The sequence below is a fragment of the Chiloscyllium punctatum genome, chromosome 48, assembly GCF_047496795.1.
Source record: "Chiloscyllium punctatum isolate Juve2018m chromosome 48, sChiPun1.3, whole genome shotgun sequence".
In the NCBI taxonomy this organism is placed as follows: Eukaryota; Metazoa; Chordata; class Chondrichthyes; order Orectolobiformes; family Hemiscylliidae; genus Chiloscyllium; species Chiloscyllium punctatum.
The window spans coordinates 15,857,528-15,880,651 of NC_092786.1; the positions used below are offsets into that span (position 1 = coordinate 15,857,528).

General features: G+C 44.6%; 1 long non-coding RNA gene across 1 annotated transcript in view; it reads right to left on the minus strand.

The window, feature by feature from the left end:
- Positions 1–641: 641 nt before the first annotated feature.
- Positions 642–23,124, minus strand: part of LOC140468753 (uncharacterized) — a 29,521-nt gene continuing 7,038 nt past the window's right edge. The window contains exons 3-4 of the long non-coding RNA XR_011955820.1: positions 2,037–2,171; positions 642–1,035 (exon numbers count right to left, since the gene is read on the minus strand). This is a non-coding gene — a long non-coding RNA (uncharacterized lncRNA). The remainder of the gene's footprint in view (positions 1,036–2,036; positions 2,172–23,124) is intronic.

Sequence of the window (23,124 nt, forward strand, 5' to 3'; positions counted from 1 at the left end):
TGCCCTGTGCCTATTGCTCCTTCTTCCTTCTCCCTCCCCTCCTGTACAGTCAGGCCGCTTGTGTTATCACAGACATGGGTCTGACTGTCCTCCCCTGAGCAGCCAGCACCTTCATCAGCTTCCAAACTGGGAAACTGAATTGGGAGGGAGTCTCACCTCCCCTCTCCGCCCAGGGTAATCCTGTATTCCCAGACTGTATCTCTTGAATGATCACCCATTCCCTTCCTTCTTACAGGCCGTTATGACAGCAGTGTGATCCCCTCCCTGTCTGTGTTATCCCCCTAACTCTCAGCATCATAGATGTCTTACAGAATCTCCAGTCATTAAATGACCCGGTGTTTGTCTCGAACACCAGCAGGGTCTATGACTTCCCAATGTAACAGAAAACGTATTCCTTTGACCAACCGGCACTACCATGACTTAAGCTGAAACGTGTTTAGTCTTACTCAATGAATTACGTTGTGTAAAGTTAATATCAGTGGCATACGTTTAACATGCATTCGCTTATCGGCCTGTAGATGACTGAGATTCTTTATGATACTGATTCAGACTTTCATTTACTCCTGATATATCAGCCTTCAGCCCTGCTTCCAGGAAAGAAACTGTCAATTTGCTGCAATTTACAGCAAGTAACGGTTTATTATGAGCAAATGAACTCACTTTTTCTTCTGTGAAGACGCTTATGTTTCTTTCAAAATCAATGCAGGGGGTCACAGCAGCAGAAAGATATGTCTCTCCTGCTTCCACTCCACTCTGCTCCCTCACAGGGTCACCGTCTCGGTGACACGCAGGTATGTGTAGTCCTCCAGCTCCCACTCTGCTCCCGCACAGGGTCACCGTCTCTGTGACTCCCAGGTACGTATTCTCCTCCAGCTCCCACTCCACTCTGCTCCTGCACAGGGTCACCGTCTCTGTGACTCCCAGGTACGTGTAGTCCTCCAGCTCCCACTCCATTACTGCCTTTATTCCTCAAGCCTGAGCTGAGATAAATATTATCCCATTCCGCACTGCTCCCTCACAGGATCGTCGTTGTGCCTGGAAGACAGTGAAAAAGAGGAGGATTAGAGTGGGTAGAGGGCGTTACAGTGATTGAGCAAGCTGTAAGAGATGGAACAGGCTATCTGGAGAAGTAGGCAAACCTGCAGTGCCTAAAGCAGGTTACTGGAAGATACAGGGAGAGTTGCAGGAACTGAGGGAGGCAAAAGAAATCGAGAAATGGTGGTAAGTTGACGGAGCTTTGTCGAGTCTAAAGGGCTTTTTGTGAACTGCTTACAGAGATAGAAAGACTTCAACTAATGCAAGTTGACAGCCAGGAAGCGTTGTAATGTACTGGACACTGTTGGCTGATACAGAGTTAGAAGACTTGCAATCGAGGGCCGAAGGGCCATTCCTGCAATGTCATGTTCTATGTTCTAGAGGGCATAAATATGAAGGGAGAGAGGAAAGACATAAAAGGGATTTGAGGAGAATATATTTCACACAGAGGATGGTGCAGGTATGGCATAAGCTTCCAGGAGAAATGGGAGAGAAAAATACAATGACAACATGCAAAAGACATTTGGGCAGTTACGTGGAGTGGAGAGGTTTTAAGGGATTTGGGTCAACTGCAGGAAATGTTCAGGGATTCTGTATCAGCATTGACTAGTTGGATCGAAGGAAGCATTTATGTGGTGCATGACTCTGTCTCAAATTTTTGGAGGAGGAGACTGCTGAGATAAGGCATGTTGCAGACATTGAAGCAAGTTAGAGACAGAGAGATGGTAGTCTGGAAATCAGTAAATTTCAATTATGTGGAGGGACTATAAGGAAGGGAGGAGGTTACAGAGATAAGACTTATTATAGGAATTGAAAATAACTGAAGAAACTGGTCCACAAGACATGCCATAGATGCAGTGCTGCAGAGTAGTAAGCCTTAGTACTGGGTAGTAAGCCTGCACTCTGCTCCCCCTCCAGCACTCTCCCTATGTCAGCTCTTGTTAGCCGATGTTTGGAGCCCTCTTATTGCTCTCTGCTCTGTGCACTGCGAGTGATCTTACCTCGCTGCAGGATTTATTGAGCGCTCCAGCTCTCCCTACTCTTTGTCTCTCTGGCTGACGAACTATCTTCAATTTGGTGATGAACGACACACCCAGCAGCTGGGAAATCTATTGAGTCAAGACCTTCCTGAATACCTACAGGAGTCAGAGATAGACAGAATGGGAAATTAGACTGATGCAGCGATGGTTACACATGGAGAATGGTCCTGAGTATCACAGAGATCCTGAAAATCCCAGTCTCCATTCCTGTTCCTTGCTGCCTTGTCTCAACGGGGTGGAGAATTTTAATAGATCGGAATCTGGAATAGCTGCAAGTGTGTGTGAGTGAGAGAGATAGAGAAAAAGAGAGAGAGAAACAGAGAGAGGAGGAGAGAGAAGGAGAGAGAAAGAGAGAGAAAGAGAGAGAAAGAGAGAGAAAGAGAGAGAGAGAAAGAAAGATTGACAGTGTCAATTAGACCCACACAGTGAGGGTAACCACATGGAGAGATACTGAGTGATATCAGCAGAGTTCAGGATGATGTCAGGGTCACACAACTGGGTCAGAAGAACGGGTTTACCTTCATGATGCACTGGTATCAGTGTTCAGGGATGAGCAACCGGTGATCAGGCGAAGTGATTGCCTAGTGGTATTATTTGTAGAGAATGTATCCAAAGCCTCAGCTCATGTTCAGGAGAGGCACGTTTGAATCCCACCATCAGAAATGGAGAATTTTGAAACCAACAATTTTAAAAATAGTAATGAACAATCCACAAATAAGTATGAAACCATTGCTGATGTACAAAACATCCAAATACTTGTCCTTTCGAGAAGGACAGCTGCCCATCCTCATGTGGTCTGCACGACATATCCACAGCAAAGTGTTTGCTTGTCAATGACCCTCTGAAATGGCCGAGCAAGCTACTCAGTTCAAGGGCAGCTAGGGCTGGGCAAGAAAGGCTGGTAAGTCAGAGACACCAACATCCCATACCTGTCTTAAAAAATAATCCATTAGGATGGTCCCACTGGAACCATGCTGCGAGCAGTGTCCTGTCCAAATCATGTTGGTAGGTGTATGGACAGGGCTTTAAACTGACAGAGAGGATGCAGGGGCAGGGTTCAGGTGAAAGGAGCTTTCCAAATCCCAATAGAAAAGGTGAAGCATCGGAACACCATGGGGATGTGGCTGAAGACAAGCCGAAAGAAACAGGATGGGACAAAGTTTAACTAAAACTGTACATCAGTGAATATGGTTGTGGCAGGAAATTGTGGGAAAGTTTGAATTATGCTTTTGTTTAGAACGGACAAAGTTTCTACCCTTTCGTCATTTACGTGTGTGTATAAAATCCCTTTGGATTCTCCTAAACCCTATTTGTCAAAGCTATCCCCTGTCTGCTTTTCACTCTTAAGGATACTCTTACTGCCTTTATACTGTAAGGATTCATTGGATTTCTCCTATATGTACTTGACATATGCTTCCTTCGTTTTCTTAACCAAAACATCAATTTCTGTAGTAATCCAACATTCCCTGGACCTATCAGCCTTTCCTTCACCCTAACAGGAACACTGTATACTGTCTCTGGACTCTCGTTATGTCATTTTTGAAGGCTTCCCATTTTTTTAATGATAAAGTTTTCATTCTCTCAAAATCAAAGCTCTCAAATTCCTGCATCTCGTGAGACTGCCGCTGAAATATAATGGAAAATCAAATCATTCCAATCGAATGCTGTGTTGAATTGAGCTTTGGTCAGTCATGCAGATCTGGAGGGCACATGAGCAGCACCAGGTCAGTGTCAGGCACACAGACAGAATGGGTAAATAGATTCACATCTGAACTCCCATCTCCCAGCCTGGGAACCTGAAGGATTTCAGCCGTTCTGATAGACATCTCAAAAATTAGGTCAACAAGATTTTACAGTGATCCAATCAAAAATAAAATCCATCATTCAAACTGGAACATCCTTCAGGTTCCACAACCCATTCTAACTTGGTCCCATCCTGCAGGTTCTATAAATCCTGCTAACTCTAACCTCCTGCAGGATCCACGTCCCTTCCTACATTTGTACCACCCTCCAGGTTCGGCAGCCCTTCCTACATCCATAACATGGCCCGTACTCTACAACTCTTCCCTCCTCTGCAATGTTCCCCAGAAGGGCACTGGACGATGGTGGGGGTTATGTGGACAGGGAGGGATATCAGGACAGGAGGGTAATGCAGATATTAGTAATATTGTAGTGGCAAAAGGAGGCTTCAGGTATTTTGAGTGTTGATGCGAATAAAGGAGGTTACAGAGCTAAGGAGGATTGCAGGGACGTGAAGAGATTTCACAGTTTAGGAGTGTTGTAGGCACTGGAGGAAGTTACAAAGATTGGGAGGGTTTAAGATTGGAAGGATTTCACAGAAAACCTTGACAAGGTTAAAAGCAGGATTCTTGGTAAGTGTGGAGGAACAAAGGGATCTTGGGGTTCAACCCATTGATCGCTCAAAGTTGTCAACTAAGTTGATAGGGGTTTTGAGAAGGTGTATGGTGTGTTGGCTTTCATTAGCAGGGAGAATGAGTTTAAGAGTCACAAAGTTATGCTGCAGCTGTATAGACCCCTAGTTAGACCACACTTTGAATTTCATGTTCAGTCTGGTTGCATTATTATCATAAAGATGTGGAAGCTTCAGAGAGGGTGCAGAGGAGATTTATCAGGATGATGCCTGGATTAGAGGGCAAGCCTTATGAAGAAAGGCGGAGGGAGCTGGGGCTTGTCTCATTGAGGATGATAGAGGTGCATGAGATGATGCAAGTCTGAGATAGAGTGGATAGCCGGCGATTTATCCCACTGTGAAAGTGGTTATCAGAAGGGGGCATAATTTAAAGGTGATTGGATGAAGGTTCAGGGTTGTTGTCAGAGGTAGGTTCTTTACAAAGTGAGTGGTTGGTGAGTGGAATACACTGCCAACAGTGGTAGTAGAGTCGGTTGCATTAGGGATAGAACATAGAACATAGAACAATACAGCACAGAACAGGCCCTTCGGCCCACGATGTTGTGCCGAACTTCTATCCTAGATTAAGCACCCATCCATGTACCTATCCAAATGCCGCTTAAAGGTCGCCAATGAATCTGACTCTACCACTCCCTCGGGCAGCGCATTCCATGCCCCCACCACTCTCTGGGTAAAGAACCCACCCCTGACATCTCCCCTATACCTTCCACCCTTCACCTTAAATTTATGTCCCCTTGTAACACTCTGTTGTACCCGGGGAAAAAGTTTCTGACTGTCTTCGATAGGCACATGGATGATAGTAAAATGTAGGGTCTGTAGATTATAATTTGATCACAGAGTAGGATAATAGGTCGGCACATCCTTGAGGGCCAAAGGGCCTGTAGTGTGCTGAACTGTTCTATGTCCTGCGTTCTATATAGGGCGGGTTACAATGGCACGCAGATGTTTCAGAAAGCTGGAGAGGATGAGATCTGGAGGAAGAGACAAAAATAGGAAGGGTTACGAGGAATGTCAGAGGTAACAGAGACAGCAATGGTCTGATCAGGAGCAGACGATGCAGGTTCAGAGGGTTCTGGGGATTAGACGTGATTTCACCAGGAAGGAGGAACGTAGAGCCACAGGAGGTTACAGAAATGTGGAGTGCTGTAGGGCCTACCGGTGTTCATGGAGCTGGGGAGGTTAGGAGGGATGGAGCAGTTTACAGGCATAAGGCTGTCGGGAGGATGTGTGGTTTACACAGACAAGGAGTGCTTTAGGAAATAAAGTGGGTTTTACAAATTGAAAGAACAAACAGACATATGCAGAGTATTCAGACCAAAGAATTTTAGAGATATAGGAAGGCTAAGGTTCTGGAGTTTTTTTGGATTGGAGAGTGTGGGGTCTGACAGATTTTCTGAGAGATGAGGATAGCAATTTTGGTTGGAGACAGTTTCACAGAAAAAAGGGAGCATGAGTATGCTCTTGCAGTTTGGTCAAGGGAAGAGTTGTAGAGGAGGGTGACATTTATACAGATTGGGATGTCAGAGCTGGAGAAGGTTATGGAGAAGAGTAGATGGATGGAGAGACTGGAGGAGATTACATTGACAGAGTGTGTGCGAACAGCAGGAGAATGTAACACAGACGGTGGGTCTTGTGGGAACTGGATCGGGAGAGACAAAGGCATTGGATTGAGTACTACAGATCAAGAGTGCTGCAGGGATCTGAGAGGATTGTAGAGTCTCCAAAGATTGATTATGTCTTTAGGACTGGAAGAGGTTATGTAGATACAGAAACCTTAAAGCCAATGTAAGGCATCTTCTTTTTCCTGAACAGAGCCTTTTTATCCCCCATCAGCCAGGGATCCCTGAACCTGCCAGCTTTGCCCTTCACCCTAACAGGGAAAAACTGACGCTGGATTTTTGAGATCACACTTTTCAAATCCTCCCATTTGCTAGTCGCTCGTTTTATTCAAACAGACTCACCCAATTGATGGTAGTCATGATTTGGAGATGCCGGTGTTGGACTGTGGTGGGCAAAGTTAAAGGTCACACAACACCACGTCCAGCAGGTTTGTTTGGAAGCGCTAGTTTTCGGAGCACTGCTTCTTCATCGGTGGTTGTGGAGCACAGTCATAAGGCATAGAATTTAGAGCAACAGGATACCCGTGTCATGGAATGTAATATCAAACAAATTTAGATTAAATCTTTCATCTTTTGGAATGATCGATAGCACTTCCAAATCGAGTTGGACAATAAACAGGAGTTGTGTGATTTTTAGCTTCACCCAAAAGACCTCTGCTAGATCCTGCCTAATGGCCCCAAAAATGGCCCTGCTCCAGTTTAGCATCTTAGTCTGTGGACCTGTTTTTCCATAACTATGTGAATTCTCAGACAATTGTGGTCACTGGACCCAAAGTACTGTCCAACTGAGATTTTAGTCACTTGTCTGACCTAGTTTTCTGATGGGAGGTCCAGTGGTGCACCCGCCTGAGTAGAGTTAGGCCGTCTACATCTTGATTGAGGAAATGTTCTTCGGCATATTTCACAAATTTCACTCCGTACGGGCCTTTTACTCTCTGGGTGGCCCAGTCAATCTAGGGGAAATTAAAATCTCCAAGCAATACTACTCTATTATTCCTACTGTTATCACCAATCTCTCAACACATCTGTTTCTCGAGTATCCGCTGGCTTTTTGAGGGTCATAACACAGTCCCAACAGTTTGACCATCCCCTTTTCGTTTATAACTTCCAAACATGTGGCCTCATTTTATAACTCCTTAAGAGTATCCTCTCTAAACACTGTTGTTATGTCCTCTCTTATCAAAAGGGCAGCACACTCTCCTCACTTACTTGACCTTCTTTCACGCCTGTAACTTCTGTATCCTGGAACACTGAGCTGCTAGTCCTGCCCTTCGCTCAGCCATGCTTCTGTTATGGCTATAATATCCCAGTCCCAAAAGCCATTCCATGATCTGAGCCCCTCTACCTTACCAGTCAGGTCTCGTGTGTTGAAATAAATGCTCGTTAAACCAGAAATCTTTTCCCTTCCTTTACTGTACCCCCGGATATCCTGAATAGGAAGCTTGCTCTTGGTGGCTGGTGTATCTTACGCTGAATGGTAAATGGCCCCTTTCTTATTCAGAGTCCCAAACACCTGCCAAACTAGTTTGGATCCTTCCAGGGTAAGTCTAGCAAATCTCCCTCCAGGGTTACTGGTGCCCCTCTGGTCCAAGTCCAACCCATCCCTGTTTTACAGGTCACCTCTACCTCAGAAGAGATCCCAATGATCCAAGAACCAGAAACCCTGCCCCCTCCACCTGCTCCTCAGCCACACATCCATCCGGCCTAACTTTCTCTGTCTATCCTCTCTGGCATGTGGCACCAGGAATAATCCAGAGATGACTACTCTTGAGGTCCTGCTTTTTAAATTCTTACTGGAATCCCTGTACTAATTTCACAGGACCCCAATCCTTTGTCTATCTTGCTCAATCATACAAATGTGCACAATGGTCTCTGGCTGTTCACCTCCTCCGTTTCGAATGTTCTGCAATTCTTCAGAGACACCCTTGACCCTGGTTCCCTGGAGGCAGCACACCATCCTACGGTCTCTTGTGCAGCCATACAGTCTCCTGTCAGTTCCCCTCACAACTGAGTCTCCTATCAGTATCACAATCATTGGACAGGATGTGGCAAACATGGGCTGGGAAGAACAATCTGCGTTTGGGTCTATATTTGCAAAATGGGAGCATTTTAAAGTGATAGAGAGAAAATTCAGGGCCGGTGCGTGCATGAGGATGGAATAACAAAGGCAGGAAATCCAGTAAATACTCATCAACCAATATCGTGAGTTTGATAAAGAGAATATAGTGTAATAAAAACAGGTGAAGCCCTTCACAAGTGTGGAGAGTGCAAGGGGGTCCTGAAAAATGTGGTTCAAACAATGGTCACAAAATATCCTTGGCAGATAGTGTTAAGGAAAAGCCACAAGGTATTTTACCAGTACAGTGAGAGTAAGAGGATTACTGGGGAAATGGTGGGGCCTGTTAGAAACCAAAGGGACAATCTGTGTATGGAGCCAGAGGAAGTAGGTGAGGTCATCAATGAATACGTCCCACCTGTATTCACACAGGAGAAAGGCATTGTAGCCGGGGATTTCAGTAGGGATGGGGAGGTTCGAGAACATGTTAAGATCGATAAAGGGGAGGTATTAAATGTTTTCACAGGCATAAAGGGGGAGAAATCCCCAGAGCCCAGTGAAATGTATCACAGGGGCTGCTATGGCAGGTAAGGGAGGAGATTGCTGGGGCCCTGGTGGATATACTTAATACTTTGCTGGACACAGGTGAAGTACCGAATGACTGAAGGTTCGCTAATGTGGTTCATTTGTTCAAGAAGGGCAGCAGGGATAGGCCAGGAAATTACAGAGCAGATCGTCTGACAGCTTGGGGGGAGGGTAATTATTGGGAACAATCCTGAGGGACAAGATGTAACAACATTCGGAAAGGCAGGAATCGATTAGGGAAAGTCATCACGAATTTGGTAGAGGAAGATACTGTCTGAGGAATTCAGTTTAGCCTTTTGAAATGGTGTCTAAAAATATTGATAAGGGCCGTGCAGATGATGTGGGTTCCATGGAGTTCATTAAGGCATTTGACAAGGTCCCACATGGAAGGCTGGTCCAAAAGGGAAGAGCCCATGGGATCCAAGGCAAGTTGGAAAATTGGATGCAAAATTGGAGGGTTGTTTTTGTGATCAGAAGCCTTTCACCAGTGGGTGTACCACAGGGATCTGTGCAGGAACCATCGCTGTTTATTTTGTACATTAATGAGTTGGATGTGAAAGCAGAAGGTATCATTATCAGGTTTACAGATGGCATGGAAGGTGAGGATGTTGTCCACCGTGAGGGGGATGGTCTCAGGCTACATTCTGAAGATTGAGGCTTGGATAGAATTTCAATACAGTAATTTCAGTCGACAAGGCAGGTAAGAGCACAGCAGGCAATGAGGGAAAATGATGAACTAAGCCACATTTATTTTGATGGAAAAGGCCTGACAGTATAAGCACATGAACCCAACGCATGCATGGGAACATGGGACTGGGATACCATAGGTATTACAGAAACACAGCTGAGAGAGGGACAGGAATGCAGCTCAATGTTCCAGGGTACAGATGCTACAGGAAGGATAAAAGGGGAGGCAAGTGAGGAGGGGGAGTGGAGGTTTAGATTCATGAAAACATTACTGCAGCACTTAGAGAAGATATTCCTGGGGATCGCCCAGTGAAGATATACGAGTGGAACTGAGAAATAAAAATGGGTTATCAGTTTGATATGACTGTACTACAGGCCCCCAATAGTCAGCGGAAAATTGAGCAGCAATTTTTCTGGACATCTCAGATATTTGTAAGAACGATAGGGCTGTAACGGTCAGGGATTTTAACTTTCTAAACTGAGACTGAGACTGACAAAATGTTCTGAGCTTGGATGGGAGGGATTTGTTCAGTATGTTCAAGAAAAATGGCTCAGGCAGTATGTAACGGACCCAAATGGAGAAAGAGATGAAACCTGACCTCCCTTTGGGAAGCAAGGTAGGAAAAAGTGCTTGAGGTGTTAGTGGGAGAGCATTTTGGAAAAGTGACCACAATTATATTAGTTCGAAAATAGCTATGGATAATTAGTAAGCCTGGTCCACAAGTTAAAGATCAAAATTGGACTTACCCCAATCCAGAAGGTATTAGTCAAGAGATTTTAAAAGTTGATATTTAAAGGCTATGTAAAGGGACCTCAGACATGTGGGAAGCTTTCAAAAGAGAGAAAATGAGAGTTCAGGGCCATCGTATTCCTGTTAGTGTGAAGGACAATGCTGATCACAAGTAGGAAATACTGGATGATTGGGAATATTGAGGTTATGGTCAAGAAAAAATTGGCACATCATTATATAGCCATCTGGATTAAGTGAATCTCTTGAAGAACATTGTGGGTGTAGTAATAAACTTCAGAGGGAAATCAGGAGGGCCAAAAGGGGACCCAGGAAAGCTTTGGCAAACAAGGTTCAGGAAAATCCATAGATATTCTACAAGAATATTCATAAAAAAAGATTAACTCGGGACAAATTGTGGCCCCTTAAAGATCAATGGCACCATCAATGTGTGGAATCACAGGAGATGGGTGACATCTTAAACAAAAAATTCACATTACAACTTACTGTGGACAAAGGCTTGGGAGGACAGGGAAATAAACAGTGATATCTTCAAAAGAGTCCACATTACAGAGCAGGAGGTGCTGGAGGATTTAAAATCCATAAAAACAAGACAATTTCTGGGAACTAATCAAGTTTGTCCCTGGATTTTGGAGGAAGTTAGGGACCAAATTAAAGGAGTCCCTCACGGAGATATTTCTGTCACTGACAACCACAGTTGAAATGTTGGGCCACAAGGCGGTGTGGTTGATTGGAGCGGGTGTCCCAGAGATGTTCCCTAAAGCGCTCTGCTAGGAGATGTCCTGTCTCCCTAATGTAGAGGAGACTGCATCGGGAGCAACGGATCCACAATATGACATCCCAACTCCTCCTTTCAATGCTCTTCCCAATGAAGGTACCCATCCCAAACGTCTGATTCACCAGCCTGTCTACCTGTGACACCATTTTCAAAAAACTGTGTACCTGCACCCCTGGGCCACTGATTGACCACACGACCCACGGCTCGAACATTAACTGTGCAAGTCTCACCCTGGTTTGTTTCACCAAAATGGAACACTTCACATTTATCTAATTAAACTCCATCTGCTATTCTTCAGCCCACTATCCCAGCAGTATTGTTTATCTTGTTGTATCATAGATAACCTTCTTCACTACTCATTTTACCACCAATTTCAGTGTCACCCAAAAACACTTACTTACCAGGAAATCAATATTCCCTTCCAAACCATTTATCCAAACGATAAATAACAGTGGACCGACTACACCGCTGGTCACATGCCTCCAGTCAGAAAAATAACATGTCTCCCATCACCCTCTGTCTTCTACCATCAAGCCAATTTTGTATCCAGTTGACTAGCTCCTCCTGAATGCCTTATCCTTTTGCATTGATCTGAGCTTATTACCCAGTTTACTACATGGAAGGTAGAACACAGAACAGTACAGCACAAAACCCTTTGGTCATGATGCCATGCTAATCATTTATCCGACTGTAAGATCAAACTAACTATGTACCCTTCATTTTACGATCATCCATGTGCCTATCCAAAAGTCTACTAAATGTACCTAATGTATCTAATTTTACTACCACAGCTGTCAGTGCATTCCACCCACCAGCCACTGTGTAAAAAACCTACCTCTGACATCTCCCCTTAACCATCCTCCAATCACTTAAAATCATTCTCCCTCATAATAGCCATTTATGCCATGCAAAAATGAATCTCGCATTATTCACTGTCTACGCCTTACACCATCTTGTTCACCTGGACCATGTTACCCCTCACTCTTCTTCACACCAATGAGAAAAGCGTTACCTCCCTCAACCTTTTTTCATAAGACATGCTCTCCAGTCCAGGCAGCATCCTGGTAAATCTCCTCTTTACCATCTCTAAAGCTTCCACATCCTTTCTGTAATGAGGGAAGATGAACTGAACACAATATTCCAAGTGGGGTCGAACCAGGGCTCTATAGAGCTGCAGCATACCCTCATGGCTTTAAAACTCAATTCCCCAGCTAATAAAAGTCAACACAACATATTCCTTCTAAACAACCCTATCAGCTTGGGTGGCAACTTTGAGGGATCTATGGACATGGAACCCAAGATCCTTCTGTTCCTCTACTTTGCCAAGGTTCCCACCTTTAACTCTGTAATCAAAAATCAAGTTCGACCTTCCAAAATGAATCACTTCACATTTTTCCAGACTGAACTCCATCTGCCACTTCTCAGCCCAGCTCTGCATCCTGTCAATGTCCTACAACAGCCCTCCACATTATCCACCACTCCACCAACCTTTGTGACAGTGGCAAACTTACTAACCCACACGTCCACACCCACATCCAAGTCATTTATAAAAATCACAAACAGCAGGGTTCCCGGAACAAATCCCTGCAGAACACCAATGGTCACCGAGCTCCAGGATGAATGCTTTCCATCTTTCATCACCCTCTGTCTTCTGTGAGCCAGGAATTCTGTATCCAGACAGACAGGTTTCCCTGTATCCCATGCCTCCGTGATTTCTGAATTAGCCAAAAACGTGTTGTGTCACATTCTTGAAGGATTCAATAAGATTTGAGGCATGATCTGCCCATTACACAGCCATGCTGACTATCTCGAATGAATCATAAATCATGTCTCTCAGAGTCCTCCTCAATAATCTTCACACCACAGACATCGGGATGACAGGTCTGTAATTCCCAAGATTATCCCTATTACCTTTCCTGAACAAGGGAATAGAATTTGCCACCCTCCAATCATTTGGTATGACTCCAGTGGACAGTGAGGATGCAAAGGTCATCGCCAAAGGTACAACAATCTCTTCCCTCGCTTCCTGTCGTAACTTTGGACATATCCCTTCGGGTGCGACAGACTTATCTATTCCAAGTATTACAAAATTCTCAGCTCATCCTCCTTCTTAACATCAACCTGTAAACATGTATCAGTCCTTTTCATGCTGTCCTCACAAATGACAAGGTCCATCTCAGTCGTAAATACTGAGGCATAGTATTTATTAAGGACCTCCCCTACCTCCTACAACTCCAAACTCACGTTCCCTTCACTATCCCTAATCAGCCTTACCCTCTGGCCATTCTCTTGTTCCACATGTAAGTGGAGAATGCCTTACAGTTTTCCTTAATCCTTCCCAACAAAGCTTTTTAATGGCCCCTCAAGCTGTCCGAAGTCCTTTCTTCAGTTCCTTCCTGGTACCTTCAGAGAATCCCTACAGTGTGGAAACAGGCAATTTGGCTCAACAACTCCATACTAACCCTCCAAATAGTATCCCACCCAGACCCATTCCCCCACCATATTACTCTACACTTAACCTGACTAAAATGCCCAAGCCTACACATCCTTGAAAACTACGGGTAATTTAGCACGGCTGATTCACCTAACCTGCACATCTTAGGGATGCCGGTGGAAAGCAGAGCACTGGGAGAAAACAAACGCAGATGATGGGAGAACATGCAAACTCCACATACAGTCGCCGGGGGCTGGAATGAAAATCAGGTCCCTGGTGCTAGGAGGTAGCAGTGTTAACCACGGAGGCACCGTGCTGCCCCATGTAACCCTCTAGCATTCTACTCGATTCTTGCTTCCTCAACCTTAAGTCAGCTTCCTTCTTCCTCTTGACTAGACGTTCTACATCCCTTGGAACTTTGTCAAATTATTTGCTGAGGTCCGTGTGGACAACATTAACTGCTCTACATTCATCTATCTCTTGGTAACCTCCTCATTCCTGTTGAAGGGCTCCGGTCTGAAATGTTGATTTTCCTGCTCTTCAGATGCTGCCTGACCTGCTGTGCTTTTCCAGCAAAACCCTCTCACGTCTGATCTCCAGCATCTGCAGACCTCACTGTCTCCACCTCCTTGAAGAGTCAATCCAGTTTGTGAAACACTGTTATCCACTCACAAAGCCATGCTGATTATCTCTAATCAGCCCTTGCCCTTCCGAATGTATGTAGCTCCATTCTCTCAGAAGCTCCTCCAACAAATTACCCATCACCGGGCTGTAATTTCCTGGTTTTTCCCTTCAGCTTGAAGTGATGGAACAGCATTAGCCGCCCTCTAGTCTTCCAGAACCTCACTGCGTCTGTTGATAATGTAAATATCTCTGTTAGGGAGACTGCTATCTCTTCCCTAGCTTCCCACGATGTTCCAGGATCGACCTAATGAGCTCCTGAGGATTGATCGACCTTTATTTGTTTTAAGACTCCACCACTTTCTCTTCTCTGTTGAGAATTCTTTCCAAGACATCACTATTTATTTCCCCAAGTTCCCGAATTTCCATGTCTTTCTCCATAGTAAATACTGACAAGATTTTTTTTTTGCTAAGATCTCACCATCTCCCCTGATTCCACACATAGGTGACTTCCTTGATCTTAAACGGGCCCTATTCTCTACCAGGTTACTCTTTAGCCCTTCTTGAAACTTGTTCAAAGGCTTCTGAAAATTCAAATAATCCATAACCTCCGTACCACCACATCTCCAACACCCTTATCTACTCTACCATTTATATCCACACCAACAAATAAAATCCAACAGGCTCAATAACAAAGTCTCTTGTATAAAATGTGTTTCTTAAGGTCCACATATCCTTTCTAACACAATTCAGCATGCTCCTGACTTACTGTCAGGCTAACAGTAATTGGTTTCAGACTGACGACGAAAAGGGTTGCGGAAGTTTTCGTTTATTAATCTGAGAAAGGTAGCTCTCAGGGTCAGCAGGTAATAGAGAAGGTAAATCAAATGCTGACATTTATGACAAAGGGAATGGCATCTAAAAAGAGGGAGATCTAGGATAAGGTACAAGTCAGACCACATCTAGAATATTATGAGCAGTCTGAGTGCCCTAAGAAATGACATTGTCACATTGGAGGCAGGCCAGAGAAGGGTCACTCAGCTGATCCTGAGAATGGAGGGATTTTCTAATGAGGTGGAGTAGATGGAGGTTGAACCCATTGACATTCAGAAAACATGAGAGAGAAGCTGAATGAAACATTCAAGATTCTGGGGGGATCTGACAGTTTAGATTCCTTACAGTGTGGAAACAGGCCCTTCGGCCCAACAAGTCCACACCACCCCGCCGAAGCGCAACCCACACATACCCCTACATTTACCCCTTACCTAACAATACAGGCAATTTAGCCTGGCCAATTTACCTGACCTGCACATCTTTGGAGTGTGGGAGGAAAGCGGAGCACCCGGAGGAAACCCACACCGACACGGGGTAAACGTGCAAACTCCACACAGTCAGTTGTCTGAGGCGGGAATTGAACCCGGGTCTCTGGCGCTGTGTGGCAGCAAGGCTAACCACTGTGCCACCGTGCTGCCCAGATGCTCGGAAGTTAGAAAACAGAACAGTACAGCACAGTAATAGGCCCTTTGGCCACCATGGCTGTGTTGTCCATGATGTTATTCTAAATTAGTTCCATTTCCCTGCACATAGACCATATCCCTCTATTCTCTACTTGTTCATGTTTCTGTCCAAATGCCACTTCAATGCTTTGTTCATATTTCTGCTTCTCCGACCTCCCTCAGTAACTTTCATTCTCTACGTTAAAAACGTGCGTCACACATCTCATTTAAACTTCCTCTTTCTCAGCTTAAACCTCTGTGCTCTACTATTTGAAACTTACACATTGGAAAAGAGATTCTGACTATCCACATGATCTGTCCCTGCCATAAATTTATTTTCCTGTAACTGGTCGCCTGTCAGCTTCTGATACTCTCACAAAGCAATCCAACTTCTTTTAATTTCCTCTTATACCTAACACTCCCTTCAAAATCCTAGCACAGACAACATGCTGACAAACCCCTTTTGCACTCTCTCCAAAGCCTCCACAACCTTCCTATTGTGTGGAGATGAGAACTGCACACAGTACTCCAAATGTGGCCAAACAGAAGTTTTGTACAGTTACAGCATCAGATGCAAATCACTATACCCAACGTTGTGACCGATGAAGTCCAGTGTTCCCTTTGCTTTCTTTCCCATCTGAAACACTTCTGTTGCCATTTTCAGGGAGTTACTGACTTGCACCAAGATCCATCTATATATCAATGTCCCTCAGGATGCTAACTTTCTTCTTGAATTTGACATGACCTCAGACGTGTCCAGATTAAACTCTATTTGTCATTTCTCTGCACATCTTTCCTACCGATCTCTAACCTCCTGCAACCTTGGATCACCTTGCTCATTAACCACAACTCCATCAATTTTCATTTCATCTGCAATAATTATCTCTGTCACTTCCTTTCGTTTCATGGTGTAAGAATCTGTAACCAGGGGGCAGAAAATCCCAGCAAAGTCTCACCCATTTAAGATGGAGATGAGGAGGAATGTCTTCACTCAGAGGGTAGAGACTCTCTGGGAATTCCTGACTGCAGGGGGCTGTTGAGGCTGGGTCATTAAGAATATTCACAACAGACTTGGTGAGATTTTAATGAATCGGGCAAATAAGTGTTTTGGGAAAAGGCAGGAAATTAGAGTTGAAGGTCATCAGATCAGCCATGATCTGATTGTAGAGCAGAGCATCCGCAATGGGCCAAATGGCCTAACTTCGCCCCTACATCTCATGGTCTGAGCTCAAACTCAATATGTCCTGCATAACATTATGGGTCTCTGTTCACAACACTCCTTTATCGTGGCATTATTAGATATTTATTATTACACAGCATTTGATCTACAATAGACAATTTTGTTGGTGGCTCCTTGATATGATGTTGTAGAAAACCATCTCGTATACAATCCACGATTCCATCTATCACAGCCCTGATACTCATTAGTTATCCACTCGGGATGGAGACCACAGTCACACACAGTTCCTGTACTGCCCTTGCTAAACTACATTCAGTGTCCTGACTGTAACGATATTTACATTACCATTAGTGGTTGGTCCCTATAAAAGAATTCTGGCTAATGATTGCTGCTGTTTGTTCATTCCCAGCTCCACCCAAATAGCCTCCAAATTTTGGACTTCAGTTCCACGTGGCTATCTCATTGATGCATTAACCTCACCCTTTCTTCACAACTTGTTGGCTTTTTGCCTGTCCTGCCTAGATCCCAACAACCTTTCAATATTCAGTTCCCTGCGATGGTCTTTCTGGATCTACATCTCCGGCATGACAGTTCGATCATATCTGTTCACTGTCATTCCATCTGCCTGATGGCGAATGGAGGGAGTCATTCCTCAATAGTTGTGGTTTTAACAGATGGGTAGAGGTTCCAGAGATAGGGAGTCTTACAGGATCTCAAGGATGTTAGAGTTAAACGGAGTTACATCTGGTCAAGAGTGTCAGTGGGACAAAGGGGCTTGGGTAATTGGAGGAATTTACAGAGATAGAGAGAGCTGGGTTATATTCTGGAGATAGGAATGGATGTAGGGAGAGGCAGACAGAGTGAGAGGCACAGACAGTGGGTGTTTCAGGGAGAAGAGTATTATGTATACTAACAGAGATATGGAAGGTTGTAGTGACTGAACATGTTCACAGATATAAAAAGACTTCTAGGCTCTAGAAAATGCAGGTTGCTGGGTTGGAGACGGTTACACAGATGGGGAGGGTTGCACAAACTGGAAGAGGTTCCTGTGGTCAGGCGGGTTGGTGGGGTGCCGGTGAAGTTTAAATAGATTAAGATCGAAGAATTGGAGAACGATAACGAGGTTACAATTTTTCACAGATAAGGAAGGGTTGTAGGAGCTGGAGACATTTACCCAGATAGGGATGGATGGAGAGGTTAGAGACAAAACACATTGGCATGGAGGGTGGCATTGATAGGAGGAGCTTACAGGGATAGACAGGACTCAGCATTTACAGGGATGAAGGAATTTAGTATCTACTGGAGAAGTTTAAGGATTAGGGTGTTAGGGATTGGAGAACCTGACAGAGATAGAGAGCATTGTGTGGACTAGAGAAGATTCCAAACAGAGTAAGGATTATTGGGACTGGAGGATATTAGCGAGGTCACTAATACAGCATGGGCCAGGACTGTTGCCTGGGACCTCGTGTACTGTCTCAGGGAGGACCGTTACAGCAGATGGGAAAGCAGGACCCCCACAAGATGGTGGGAATTAAGCCTAGAATGGAGCCCAGCAGTGTATCTTTGTACTGTCTTTTGGGTCTGAATATAGAAGTCTACTACCTCCACCCTGTGCTGTTTACTGTCATTGATCTTACCGGCTTCAGGATTTACTGAAGGCTACAGATCTCCCTCTCCATCTCCATCTCCACCTCCACCTCCACCTCTCCCTGGCTGACCAAGCATTTGCAATGAGGTGACCGATGAAACAGGAGTTAGAATCACCCTGATTCCCTGCATGAGTCAGAAAAAGACAGAATGGGAAAATAGACTGTTGCAGTGAAGATAACTCATGTAGAGTAGCACTGAGTCCAGCAGAGACCATGAAAAACCCAGTCTCCGTCCCTGGTCTGTGCTGTTGCGGATCGGTGGATTCTTTTGGCTCAGGATCTCAGACCAGCTGTTAGAGCGAGAGGCGCTGACAGAGGCAGCAATTAGATCCACCTAGCGAGGGATACCACATGGAGAGATACTGAGTGATATCACCAGAGTGCAGGAAGTTTTCAGGATGAAACCATGGTGGCAAAAGAAGTGGTTCTGATGCAGTGAGCACTGCTACCAGTACTCAGGGATGAGTCAGCTATTGTAATGGGATGATACAGTGCTGGGAACAGTTGACCAGGATTATGTAGAGTGCTTTAAACTAACACAGACAAGGAGGGACTTGGAAAAGCTGAAAGGAAATTCCCAATTCCATAGAGGAAGATTGAAATATTGAAGCATGGGGCTGTGGCTGAGGAGAAACAGAAAGAAACAAGAAGAGGCCTAGTTTAACGAAAATTGTACATCAGCAGATAAGTTTGTGACAGGAAATTGTGATTTAAAGAGTAAATTACTATTTATTAATTTGAATGCACGAAGTATTTGCAATAAGGGATATGCACGTGTGACTGTGATTTCTATCTAATCACCATCAGGGAGACGTGGTCACAGGGTGAACAAAAGGTGGGGCATTAATATTCACGGCTACACAATATTGTGGAAAGTCAGGCAGAATGGGAAGGAGGATGGGAAACTCTCATCGCTAGGGATAACAATGGGAGGATCAAGAAAATTTGTGGCCTCAGATTATCAATCATTGGGAGACAAAATTCTGGGTAATAAGAGTCAGAACACAAAATTGGAAGGACAGAGTTTAGACCCTTTACAGCATTACATTGTAAGGCATGGCATTGGACGGGGAATTATTGGAATTTGTAACAAAGGCAGGAGGACAACTGAATTCAACTTTCCTATCTCACCATCTTATTGGTGATGGGTCACAGACGAGGCTGACTCTCTCCCACTCTCAGGGGGAGTCTGTAGGTGGCTGTACAGACCAATGTGGCCTTCCACAAACTCCGTTATACTTAGGGGAGAAGGTGGCCATGGGAAGGGGGTGGGTGAGATGTTGGTGTGACAGCACGCTCCTTGTGCTGTTTTCTTCTCGATTCCCCTTTCTCCCCACAGCAAGTCTCGAGGTGTTCATAACCTTACCAATGCTCCTCCCCTACTTCGGACAGTCTTGACCCAGTAATTCCCAGGAGTTACCAGATTTGAATAAGAGCTGCTGAGAATCCAAAAATAACCGAACAATTCTGAAGAAGTCAATGCTTTAGAAATATGGATTTTTTTTAAAAGGGATCACTAGGGGTCGACTAGCAGGAGGAGTGCAGGAGGAAGAGGAAACATTGTCAGGGTTTAATCAGATGATAGGAGCTGGGAGAGTTGAAGGCGCTGGAGGTAGTAACAGTGTTACAGAGAGAGGCAAAGGCCTGAACAACGTTACCAAGCCAGTATGAATTGTTGCAGCTGGAGTGGTTTGCAGAGGTAGAGATGGACATGTATTTTCATTGATTCCTTCATGGGCTGAGGATGTCACCGGTTGGTCCAGTGTACATTACCCCACTGCTAATTGCTCAGAGGTAGCTCAGAGTCTGCCATATTACTGTGGGTCTGGAGTCACATGTGACCACCTCAGGTTAGAATGTCAGATGTCCTTCTCTCAAGGACATAAGTGAACCAGTTGTGCTTTTCCACATAATCAATAATGCTTTATGGTGGCTTCACTAATGTTCCGTACAGCCACAACATGACATCCCAACTCCTACTCTCAATGCTCTGACCAATGAAGATAACCATCCCAAATGCCTGTTTCAGCAGCCTGTCTACCTGTGACACCACTTTCAAAAGAAAACTGTGTATCTGCATCCCTGGGTTTCTGATTGATAACAATACCCAGGGGCTGAACATTAACTGTACAAGTCCAGCCTGGTTTGCCTTAGAAATACGCAACATCTTGCATTTGGCCACATGTTATTCCTAAACTCATTGGTCTAGCAGTACTGTTGACCCTATTGTACTCTTAGATCACCCTCTTCGCTGTCCACTTTGCCACCAATTTCAGTCTCACTCACAAACTTGCTAACCATGACTCCTGTATTATCATCCAAACCGTTTATATAAATGATACACAACAGTGACCCAGCACCGAACCCCATGGCACACCGTTGGTCACAGGCCTGCAGATTGTGTAGTGACCCTCTCTGAACATGCTCTGTCTCCTACCGTCAATCCTGTTTTGTATCCAGTTGGTTAGCGCTCCCTAGTTATGTGTGATCTAAACATAATAACAAGTCTGCCATGCAGACCCTTGTCAAAGGCCTTGCTAAAGTCCATGGAGACATCATCCATTGCTCTGCCTTGATCTGTTATTTATCTACCTCCACAAACACTCAGTCTTCAGTTTCCACCCACAAAGCAATGTTGATTATCGCTAATGAGTTCTTGCCTTTCCAAATGCATGATGATCCTCTCTCAGAATCTAGTCCAACAAATTACCCTCCCATCAGTCTCACTGGCCTGTAGTGGCTGTCACTGATACAAATATCTCTGCGAAGGGCTCTGTAATTCCTCCCTAGCTTCTCACGAGGCACTGGGATACATCTGATCATGTCCCAAGGTTTTATCTAACTTTTTGCATGTTAAGACATACATCACCTCCTGTTCTCAAATGTAATCTCTCTTCAAGATATCACTATGTATTTTCCCAAGTTTCCGAGCTTCCATATCTTTCTCCACTGTAAATCCTAACGCAAAATATTTGATTTGGATATTCCACATCAACAGTGATTCCTCAGAGACAGCCCCATTGACCTTTCAGGGGCCCTATTCTCTCTCTCACTACTCTTCACCCCTGCTTAAAACTTGTCAAAATGCTTCTGAAATTTGAAATATCCCCCTACTGCCACTAGCCTCCCCCACCCTTACCTATTCTGCCATTTATGGTGACACCAAAATATAGAATCCAACAGATTTAAAAATATACTCCTTTTAAAATATCATGCATCTCCAATTGTTTCTAAGTCTCCAGTTATCGTTTATTGCCATATCCTTTATAATACACTCCAGCACGTTCCTGATTTACTGTCAGGCTAACACTGTTTGGTTTCAGACTGACTGCACAAAGGGTTTTGGGAATCATTGTGTACCAATCTGAAAAAGGTAGCTTACAGGGTCAGCAGGTAATTGAGAAGATAAAGCAAATGCTGCCATTTATTACAAATGGAATGGAGTCAAAATACATAGATTTCTTTCTAAAACTATACAAGGTACCAGTCAGCCCACCCCTAGAATAGTATGAACAGTGAGAGTTCCCGAAGGGAAGCTATTCTTGTATTGGAGGCAGGTCAGAGAAGGTTCACTCAGCTGATCCTGGAGATGGTGGGATTTTCTCATAGAAAGAGGTGGAGTAGACTAAGGTTTAACCATTGACATTTCAAAAAATCGCAAAGAAATTGAACAGAACATCTAGGATTCGGAGAGGCTCTGCCAGGTAGATGCCAGGAAATTAGAAAATCCAACAGTACAGCACAGCAATAGGCCCTTTGGCCCGCCATTTGTGGAGGTTGTGGATGGAGTGATTTGGTGAGTTTAAGGAGAAGGGAGAGAAGGAGTGACTGGGGGAGGTGAAAGAGATAGGGAGGCAGGGATTGAATGGAGGCGGTTACAGAAATAGAAAGGGATGGATTAGCTATGGGAGGTTACAGAGATAGGGGGGGCTTTTGGAGTCTGACCGAGATTTAATGAGATAGGGATGGTCAATCATCCTGTGGAGGCTGGAGGAGGTGACTGAAAAGAAATGTGTGAATGGGTTGGAGAAAGTTACTGTGACACGGAGGATTATAGGATGTAGTGTTCATTGGAGAAACATATATTGTCGTCTTTTCCAGAAGTGGTAATAGGCAAAAGTTTCTAAAGACTCAATGAGATTACATGCACAGGCAGGGGAATAGGAAGAGAGAGTTTACTGAGATTTGGACTATTTTGTAGAGATAGAAGAGATTTATTATGACCGTGAGGTTTGCAGAGATGAAATTACGTGATAAGGAGGCGAGTAGGGATAGGATGACGTACAGTGATAGTGAGGAGCTGGAAGAGGTTGGATGAAGTTAGTAATACAGAGGGGTGTTGACACTGGATGGTTCTTCAGACAGAAGGAGGTTACAGAAAGAGGGAGCTGTACAGAGTGGGCTTGGATACAGCCGTAAAGAGGATGTTTCAGGTACATGGATGGTATTAGTGGCTTTACGAGGTTACAGAGTCAGGAAGGCTAGTAGTGATGGCAGGAGGTAGAGTAAGGAAACATTGTCGTGATGGGAGAAGGTCGCAGCGACAGACGATATCACAGAGGATGGATGCGGTTGCAGACATGGGGAAGGTTAAATTGGCTTCAGAACACTATACACAGGGAGGGTTGCAGGGATTGGAGCAGGTTACACTTGCAGGAAAGGCTGAAGGGACTGGAGGAGTTTACTCAGATAGGGAGGTCTGTTCGGATAGTATGATTTCAGGGGCCATGTGGTGATGAAGGACAGGAGGCAGGAATGTTTTAGA